Source organism: Triticum dicoccoides, chromosome 5A (assembly GCF_002162155.2).
Source record: "Triticum dicoccoides isolate Atlit2015 ecotype Zavitan chromosome 5A, WEW_v2.0, whole genome shotgun sequence".
In the NCBI taxonomy this organism is placed as follows: domain Eukaryota; kingdom Viridiplantae; phylum Streptophyta; class Magnoliopsida; order Poales; family Poaceae; genus Triticum; species Triticum dicoccoides.
The window spans coordinates 48,494,269-48,504,513 of record NC_041388.1 but is presented as its reverse complement, the minus strand read 5'-3'; the positions used below and the strand labels follow the sequence as shown (position 1 = coordinate 48,504,513).

The 10,245-nt window shown below is 49.6% G+C and overlaps 1 pseudogene; it reads left to right on the top strand.

Moving 5' to 3' along the window:
- Nucleotides 1–510: 510 nt before the first annotated feature.
- Nucleotides 511–10,245, top strand: part of LOC119299158 — a 51,794-nt pseudogene continuing 42,059 nt past the window's right edge.

Here is a 10,245-nt window from a genome sequence, read left to right as displayed (position 1 = left end):
GCATGGCACTGCACGGCTTGACCATGGGGGCTCCATCCTATCCGTGTCCGGTGTCGGCGGCTTGGTCAAGCTCTCCATCGGCACAGCCACACGCCGCACAGAGGTCAGAGCCCCGTGTCCCCGTGCTCGTTCAACTCTGGTGCTGCTGGATTTGCTGAATTTAGACTGACTTTTTTAGGGGCATTTGGACTGAGTTGAGCTGCTGAGTATCTCTAGTGTAGTCCTGCGTGAGATCTCTAAAAAGATCTCATGAAGATCAAGTATGCACCAGTCTTCAGTTCATATGTGTTTATCACAGCTTATGATAGTTCATATGTGTTCATCACGGCTTGTGATTTCTGGGAAAATCTCTCAATGTGCTTCTCAATATCGTTGGCTTGGTAAGTGTAGCAGTAACCGCTCTACGTACATGGTTGCAGACAAAGTACAACGTAGGTTCACAATTTTTCTAGATCTAATGTTTTTGAACCTAGGGATATGTATACAGTAAGAAAGTTTCTTACCGGCGCAATGGTCATGGTCGTGGTCGCGGTAGCAGACGTCGAGGTCTTCACGGCGCCACCGCTCTCCTTCCACGTCTCCACCAAGTTCAGAGACGGTGCGGCAGTGGCGGACCCGTCACCGTCCTTAAGGTCCGTCATCTTTCAAGCCGGCCACGATGGCCAACCTCGATGCAGGCTTCGTCTTCTTCGGCTATGCGGTGGTGGATGCCTTTCTCTCCCTCGAAAACACCATGACGGCCACCGTAGACCCTTCCCTGCCAGCCGGCATGGTCGCCATCGCAGGCATCACCTTCCCGTCCATCCCGCACTCGCCGGCTGCCTCTTCCGCGACCCTCTACACAACTACAAGGCTCCTGCTTCCATGAAAAGGCAATATAATTTATATTCACCAAGAAGCAACAGAAGTAAGATCACTATATTAAATCCCGATGAACCATTTATGCCGAGATACATACGGAGCAACACATTAGTTAAACTAAATCTAGCAATATAGTACACTTGGCACCGGGTAAACCCCAGATTAAACAATGTGGTAGATAGTTGTTTACCTGAATGACTTGCTAGCTGTCAGTGTCAAAACCGGCGGATCTCGGGTAGGGGGTCTCGAACTGTGCGTCTAAGGTCGATGGTAACAAGAGATAGGGGACACGATGTTTACCCAGGTTCAGGTCCTCTCTATGGAGGTAATACCCTACTTCCTGCTTGATTGATCTTGATGAATATGAGTATTACAAGAGTTGATCTACAACGAGATCGTAATGGCTAAATCCTAGAAGTCTAGCCTGTATGACTATGGTAATGAGTATCTCCTTCCGGACTAAGTCCTCCGGTTTATATAGACACCGGGGAGATCTAGGGTTACACAAGGTCGGTTATAGAGAAAGGAATCTACATATCCAGTCGCCAAGCTTGCCTTCCACGCCAAGGAGAATCCCATCCGGACACAGGTACGGTCATCGGTCTTCGTATCTTCACAGCCCATCAGTCCGGCCCATGGCTAATAGGCCGGACGCCCGAGGACCCCTTAGTCCAGGACTCCCTCACTAGCAGCTGCTAGAAATGACTTTTTAGGCTTTGTGAGATTTTTCTCTATATACAGAAGTATGTGACGTTTCTCTCATAGCAAACAACCATTTTTCCCTTGAAAGCAAACAACCGATCCTTCTCTTCTTACCTTAAAAAAACAATTCACCCTCTCACTCATCGCACGATGCAACGGTCACACTCACATCTCAATACCCTGGCGTGCTCTGCCCACCACGGCTTCTCATTGTCGCCTCCCCTCGATGCCACGTCATTTAGCTCGCACCTTGCTCTCAGCGCCACGCCCCCTCCTCTCCATGACATCGCCCGCCCCCTCCTCTCCCCTCCATGACATCCCAGGTCGATTCCCGATGCCAAGGATTGCACACCATCATAGCCGAGGGTGACCACCACGACGACACAACCTGCTGCTAACCACAACGCCGCACCTTCTCCAACAACATATTCCTCTGGTGTTTGTAGATGATGGATGCTAATTTGTAATTGCCAAAGAAACAACCTGTGTAGCTTCCTGTTTGACAGCATAGTAGTCAGAGAAATAACCTTGCATACCTAGTTCACATGGTCATGATATCATGATTAAACTAGATTTCTGGGGGTGACGCCGGACTGTCTTTCGGCCGAGGGCTCGGAAAATATGTCCGTCACCAACTCGGAAGTGGAGAGCGCCATGAATCATCGGTGCTTGAGGGCCATTTTACGAGCCCCCCGCTGTTCGAAAGAGGCATTTGATGCCTTCAGCTCGACTGATGCATATATGCGAGCTGCTCAAGATGGGCTTGGCAAAGCCATAAAGCAGCATTTGACGGACGTGCGGGTAAGGTTTATTTTGTCTGAAAAGGATAAGCACATGCTAGTAGCCCCCGAGACTGAAAGCAGTTGGCACAAGTGATTTAAGGATCAATCTATAACCAGGTTCTGACGGAGAGGAACAACCTGCTAGCTCAAGAGTTGGAGCAGTGTCGGACACAACTAAATGCTTCTACCGCCGAACTGAAAGAGTCCAAGAAGGCATCTCCTGGTAAAGTTCCCCTCCATCGAGGAATAACAGGTATACAATAGCTGTGCTAATACTAGTGCTTATCTCATAATAGGACCATCAGGTCAACTGGAAGAGAAGTTGAAGACTGCTCAAGCGGGAGAGAAAGAGGCAAAAAGACTACATGCTGCAGGCAAACGGGTGTTGACCCGAGTCAGACAGGAGAAAAACAAACTCCAAGATTCAAATACCAAACTGGGCGAAGAATTGAAAGATGTGCGAGCCCAGCTAGCCGACGCCGTGAAGGAGAATAAAAAGCTGTGAGGCGGCATATTCAGTACGTGGCCGGATTGAACTTATAGCAGCTTGGGGTAAAAGTAGCTGATATAGCTGTGATTGCAGGTATGTTGACGGGCCACCCCGAAGAGGAGGTGTCCGGATCATCAGGTGATCACCTGCAAGAGCTGTCGCAGTTGCACGAGCGAGCTCGGCAGGCAATGCAGAGTGTAGCTAAGGCCTTATGGCCATCCGACTCCCCTCCAGGGAGTATGGAGAAGCTTGTAGAGATGTTCAAGGGAGCGCGGCGGCGTATCTGACTATGGAAGATATTGGCGTGCCAAGAGGGTGCGCGAGAAGCCTGGGCCATGGTAAAAACACGATATACCAAGCTGGATCCGAATCACATGGCCCGGGTCGGACCGCTAGGGTCAAATAGGGAAGAAATTCCCGTTAGTTTGGTATTTAACCAAGTAGAAGTAGCCGCCAAGTATTCCCAACAGGATTGTAAGTTAGATAGCCTGCTGGACGGCATAGAGGAGGAAGTTTTTGAGTCCAAGTGACTATGTACTTTCCTTTGCATATGTAGCTCTAGCTGAAAACGATTGTCATGGCGGACCTTTTCGCTTCAACCTCTCGACCCGAAGGTGCGGAGTGTTTCCGAATACCAGAACGGCCAAGTAGACCGGGTATGCATGGAAACCAGGCGTAGGGGTCATAGTTTCTTGAACAGACAATTATCCGGCTAGTTATGTTATATTACATTAAGAGTGTAAGAAACATCTACCCGAGAGAATAATACCGTTAAGGGTTCCTTTCCCTGGGTGTGCATGCATCGATGTGCATGTCCGAACTGTGATGAAGAAATCACAATGTGTATAGCTTCCGGGGGTTCACGATGGGACAAATGCAAAAAACATCTTTAGTTCAACGACTGAATATTCTCTTAAGAACGCTAGCTTTCGGCTTCACCCAATCCGAGGTACACATCCGAATGACCCGGTAGTAACAATCACAGATGTGCTTCCTTTATGCCCTAGCCAAACTATCGGGAACGTAGGGCATAAGCACAGGAGCCAGGCAACCCAGCTTGGCCAAAACTTAAGTCATATCGATGCATATAATGGCGAAGAAAAGGTACATATGGGAAAAACGCATATGTGAGGAGTTTGACACTCAGAAGGTAACAATAGCAAGCTTCTATCCAAGAAGCCCCCAGGTATAATAGACGTACATACTTCAAGACGTATGCGTCGGGGGTGTATGGTCTAACCACCCGAAAGCTTATAAGGCTAGAAATAAAAACAAAAAGAGAGAGAAAAAATAATGGAAAAGTTGGGGGAAGGAAACGAACAAAGATTTCCGCGCTAGGCATAGAATCTTTGGAGTCTGGCCGGGTTCCAGGGGTTCGGCTCTAATCAACTGTCTGAGGCATCACGCCGGCGGTATGCCCCTCCGGTGACAACTTCGTCGATGATGAAGGGACCCTCCCACTTGGGCTTGAGTTTGTCCTTTTTCTTCTCCAGCAGGCGTAGAACGAGTTCGCCGACGTTGTAAGTTTTGGCCCACACCTCTCTACTTTGATACCTGCGAGCCTGCTGTTGATAAAATGCAGAATGGGCTTTTGCAACATCGCGCTCCTCCTCCAGGGCATCTAAGTTGTCCTGCCAATCGAGCTTGGCCTCTCTCTCTCTTCGTACATGCGCACCCGAGGTGAGTCATGACTAATGTCGCAGGGCAGTACTGCCTCTGCGCCGTACACCATGAAGAAAGGTGTGTATCTGGTGGTGTGATTGGGCGTGGTCCGTAGCCCCCAGAGTACGGAGTCGAGCTCCTCAACCCAGTGCTTGTTTGACTCTTTCAAAGACTGCACCAGTCTGGGCTTAATGCCGCTCATAATAAGACCATTGGGTCTTTCTACCTGACCATTTGTTTGTGGATGATATACAGAGGCATAATCGATCTTGATGCCCAGATTAGCGCACCAAGTTTTCACTTCGTCGGCTGTAAAATTGGAGCCGTTATCAGTGATGATGATGTGCGGAACACCGTAACGGTGTACAACGCCGGATATAAAGTCTATTACTGGCCCGGACTCGGCCGTTTTGACTGGTTTTGCCTCTATCCACTTGGTGAATTTGTCCACCATGACTAGCAAATATTTCTTCTTCTGGCTTCCTCCTTTAAGGGGTCCGACCATATCCAGTCCCCAGACCGCCAAAGGCCAAGTGATGGGGATTGTTTGTAGGGCGGTGGGGGGCATATGGCTTTGGTTGGTGAAGAGTTGGCATCCAACGCAACGTTGGACAAGGTCATGTGCATCCGCTCGGGCCATCGGCCAATACAATCCTGTACGGAAGGCCTTGCTAACAAGGGCCCAAGCTGCGGCGTGGTGCCCGCCGAGACCGGCATGAATCTCAGCCAGTAGCTGCCGCCCCTCCTCCTTGGAGATACATCTTTGAAGGACTCCGGTAGCGCTTTTCTTATAGAGTTCTCCGTCGTGAACCTTGTAGGCCTTCGAACGCCGAACAATACGGCGGGCCTCATTCTGGTCCTCAGGAAGCTCCTTCCTGTTGAGGTAGGCCAGGTAGGGTTCGGTCCACGGGGCAATTATTGCCATGATGAGATGCGCTGACGGTGTTATTTCGGTGGCTGAGCCTCCGATGATGTCGGTGTTTTCGGAATCTGGGGTTATGTTCGGGTCCGGACTAGTGTTACCGTTTTCCCCCTGCCACACCACGGATGGCTTGAAAAGCCTTTCCAGAAAGATATTAGGTGGGACGGGGTCGCGCTTAGCGCCGATACGAGCAAGAACGTCCGCCGCTTGATTACTCTCTCGAGCCATTTGATGGAACTCGAGCCCCTCGAACCGAGCCGACAATTTTATGACGGCATTACGATAAGCTACCATCTTAGGATCTTTGGCATCAAAGTCTTAATTTATTTGAGATATTTTGAGGTTTGAGTCCCTGCACACTTCCAGGCGTTGTATGCCCATGGAGACAGCCATTCAGAGACCGTGCAATAAGGCTTCGTATTCAGCTACGTTGTTGGAGTCTGTGTATAGTATTTGGAGTATGTACTGAACAACGTCTCCAGTAGGGGACGTTAAAACGACACCCGCTCCTAGCCCTGCCAGCATTTTGGAGTCATCAAAGTACATAACCCAATTGGAATATGTGCAGTACTCTTTAGGGAATTCGGGCTCTGTCCATTCGGCGACGAAGTCAGCCAGTACTTGGGATTTGATAGCTCGATGTGGTTTGTATGTAATATCAACTGGAAGAAGCTCAATGGCCCATTTGGCAATCTGGCTCATGGCATCGTGGTTGTTTATTATGTCGTTGAGTGGTACTATAGAAGCCACCATAATCGAGCACTCTTGGAAGTAGTGATGGAGCTTTCGGGATGCCATGAAGACCTCGTATGCTATATTTTGATAATGGGGGTACCGGGGTTTGCATGGTGTAAGGACAGTGGATATGTAGTATACTGGCTTCTGAAGCTGGAATTTGTGCCCGGCCTGGTCTTGTTCAACGACGAGCATGGCACTCACCACTTGATGTGTTGCCGATATGTATAATAACATCGGTTCACCGACGTCTAGCGCGGCCAGGATTGGGTTGCTCGCCATAATGGTTTTTATTTCTTCCAGTCTGGCTGTCACCGCGTCCGTCCACTCGAAGTGATCGGTTCGCCGTAGAAGGCGATAGAGTGGCAGTGCCTTTTCTCCCAATCTGGAGATAAAGCGGCTTAGAGCTGCCACACAACCCGCAAGTTTTTGGACTTGTTTAAGGTCTGTTGGCGTAGCCAATTGTGACAGAGCTCGGATTTTGGCTGGATTTGCTTCAATTCCTCTGTTGGAAACGATGAAGCCCAGCAGTTTTCCAGCGGGGACGCTGAAAACGCACTTTTCCGGATTGAGTTTAATGTCACACACGCGGAGGTTGTCGAATGTGAGACGTAAATCGTCTATTAATGTCTCGATGTGCCTGGTTTTGATGACGACATCGTCGACATAAGCTTCAACTATCTTGCCGATCTGTTTATCCAGGCATGTTTGAATCATGCGTTGGTATGTGGCGTCGGCGTTCTTAAGCCTGAAGGGCATGGTGTTGAAGCAGAATGGCCCATATGGGGTAATGAATGATGTTGCAGCTTGATCATACTCCTTTATTTTTATTTGATGGTATCCGAAATATGCATCAAGGAAACACAATGAGTCGTGTCCTGCGGTAGCATCGATGATTTGATCGATGCGGGGGAGAGGGAAGGGATCTTTAGGGCAAGCCTTGTTGAGGTCTTTAAAATCGACGCACAGGCACCAGGATTTGTCCTTCTTTAGTACCATCATTAAGTTTGCCAGCCAATCCGGATGTTTTATTTCTCTAATGAATCCGTCCTCAATTAGCTTCGCTCACTCCTCTCCCATGGCTTGCCGTTTGGGTTTGGGAAAGTGCCGCAGTGCTTGTTTGACTGGTTTATATCCCTTTAATATATTGAGACTATCCTCGGCCAGTTTACGTGGGATTCCAGGCATATCGGAAGGGTGCCAGGCGAATATATCCCAGTTTTCGCGAAGGAAATCCCGTAGCGCGGCGTCGATCATTGGGTCTAGTTGTGCTCCAATAGATGTTGTCTTCTTGGGGTCCATTGGGTGGACCTGGAATTTGACTATTCCTTCTGCCGGCTTGAAGGAGGTCGATTTTGGGTTGTTTGTCTAAGATCACATCGTTTTATTCCACTGTACAGTGCATTGCGGTTAATTCTTCGGCCACGAGGGCTTCAGATAATGCCTCAAGGGCCAGGGATGCGGTTTTATTTTCGGCGCGGAGTGCTATGTCCGGATCACTAACAAGTGTGATTATGCCGTTTGGTCCGGGCATTTTGAGCTTCATGTACCCGTAATGAGGTATAGCTTGGAAGCGTGTAAAAGCGTCCCGCCCCAGGAGGGCGTGGTATCCGTTGTTGAAAGGAGCCACTTGGAAGGTGATCTCTTCAGACCGATAATTCTCCGGCGTGCCGAATACCACGTCAAGTGTGATTTTTCCCGCACACCGCGCCTCCCGACTAGGAATGATTCCTCAGAAAGTCGTGCTGCTTTGCTTGATGCAGCTCTTGTCTATTTCCATTTTGTGGAGTGTATCCTCATAGATGAGGTTTAGTCCGCTGCCGCCGTCCATGATGACCTTGGCGAGTCTAAAGTTGTCCATGATGAGACTAAGGACTAATGCGGCTGGCGCTCGGACTGTCTTGTATTTTGGTTCGTCCCCGGCATTAATGGTTATAGCCGAGTTGTTCCAAGGGTTTATTGCGGCAATTTGACAGACTTCAGCAAGGTCATGGAGTGCCCTTTTGCACTTACTGTTTGAAGTGAATGTCTCGAAGACCGTCAATACTCTGGGGTCGTCGTCTTTTGGAGGGTTTTGATCTGGGACGTTTTTGGTAAGGATGTCCTCGCCGCTCTTGGCTACCTGTCGGAGTATCCAACATGCTCTAAGGCTGTGGTTGGTATGGTGTCCGGTGTTGTGTGTATTTTACATGGGCCATCAAGCCATCCCTCCAGAATGGTTCCATGCTGCGTAATGGATTTATGTCTCTTGGCTATTAGACTGGGTGTGTCATGGGAATGTGTCCTTTTCACCTTGACCAGCGGTTGAGTTGGGACCGATGGGCCCCAACAAGGTGCCTGATCCTTCCAAGCGCTTTCCATTGCGCTGTACTTCTGTACGATATTTGCCAAGTCAGTGAAGTGTAGTTTACGGCGGAGATTAATGGCATTGAGGATTCCTTCATTCGTGCAATTGTTGCAGAACGCAAATATCATGTCCTCGTCGCAACAATCTTTAACCTTATCCTTGACAAGGAGGAACCTGGCCCAGAAGTGGTGGACCGTTTCCTGAGACTGCTATTGTATGCTCATGAGAGCGCTTACGTCTGAGTGGGTGGGTGGAATTGAATTCGGACCCTGACCCGATCGATGATCCGGAGTTTGAAGGTTTTCCAGGCTCGACAGTCCGGGCTCCGGAGTATCTTCTGGTTGTCTATTCCCGATGTCCGATTCTATGTTCGGAAGGCCAGTCACCTCCTTTTGCTGGTGGGTGTCCGGCCCTGCGGGGTCGGCGATCTGGACATAGTCCTTCTTTAGTATAGGGGAAGAGTTACCATCTTGCTCCTCGACTACTCCTACCTGGTGAGTGACCGGTGGAGATTTGATTTCTCTTCGGACGGGTTTAAGCCCGATCCGATCATAATCTGTGGCGATCCCCAGGGCGATGATGCGATCAAGGAGCTCGTTTAAAGACAAAAACTCTGCCGAATCCATCTGCTTGGAGTGTTTGGAGTCGATGCGAAGGGGATTTTCGATGTCCCGAGAAGTCATCGTTCGCTTAATGGCCAAGCGGACGGTCATGGTAAAGCCGCCCAGCCGGAGTGTTTGGCCTGGGGCCAATTCTCCTCCGGCGGTGATATTGTCTTTAAAGACGAGGCGAGTCATCGATCCTGTCGTCGACGGCACAGTAGAACTCTCAATGAAAAAACCAATGTCGGTGTCAAAACCGGCGGATCTCGAGTAGGGGGTCCCGAACTGTGCATCAAAGGTCGATGGTAACAGGAGACAGGGAACATGATGTTTAGCCAGGTTCGGGCCCTCTCTATGAAGGTAACACCCTACTTCGTACTTGATTGATCTTGATGAATATGAGTATTACAAGAGTTGATCTACCATGAGATCGTAATGGCTAAATCCTAGAAGTCTAGCCTGTATGACTATGGTAATGAGTCTCTCCTTTAGGACTAAGTCCTCCGGTTTATATAGACACTGGGGAGATCTAGGGTTACACAAGGTCGGTTACAGAGAAAGGAATCTACATATCCGGTCGCCAAGCTTGCCTTCCACGCCAAGGAGAATCCCATCCGGACACAGGTACGGTCTTCGGTCTTCGTATCTTCACGGCCCATCAGTCCGGCCCATGGCTAACAGGCCGGACACCCGAGGACCCCTTAGTCCAGGACTCCCTCACTAGCAGCTGCTAGAAATGACTTGTTAGGCTTTGTGAGATTTTTCTCTATATACAGAAGTATGTGACGTTTCTCTCATAGCAAACAACTAATTTTCCCTTGAAAGCAAACAACCGATCCTTCTCTTCTCACCTTAAAAAACAATTCACCCTCTCACTCGTCGCACGATGCAACGGTCACACTCACATCTCAATTCCCTGGCGTGCTCTGCCCACCACGGCTTCTCATTGTCGCATCCCCTCGACACCACGTCATTTAGCTCGCACCTTGCTCTCAGCGCCATGCCCCCTCCTCTCCATGACGTCGCCCACCCCCTCCTCTCCCCTCCACGACATCCCAGGCCGATTCTCGGTGCCAAGGACGGCACACCATCATAGCCGAGGGTTACCACCACGACGACACAACCGGCTACTCACCACAACG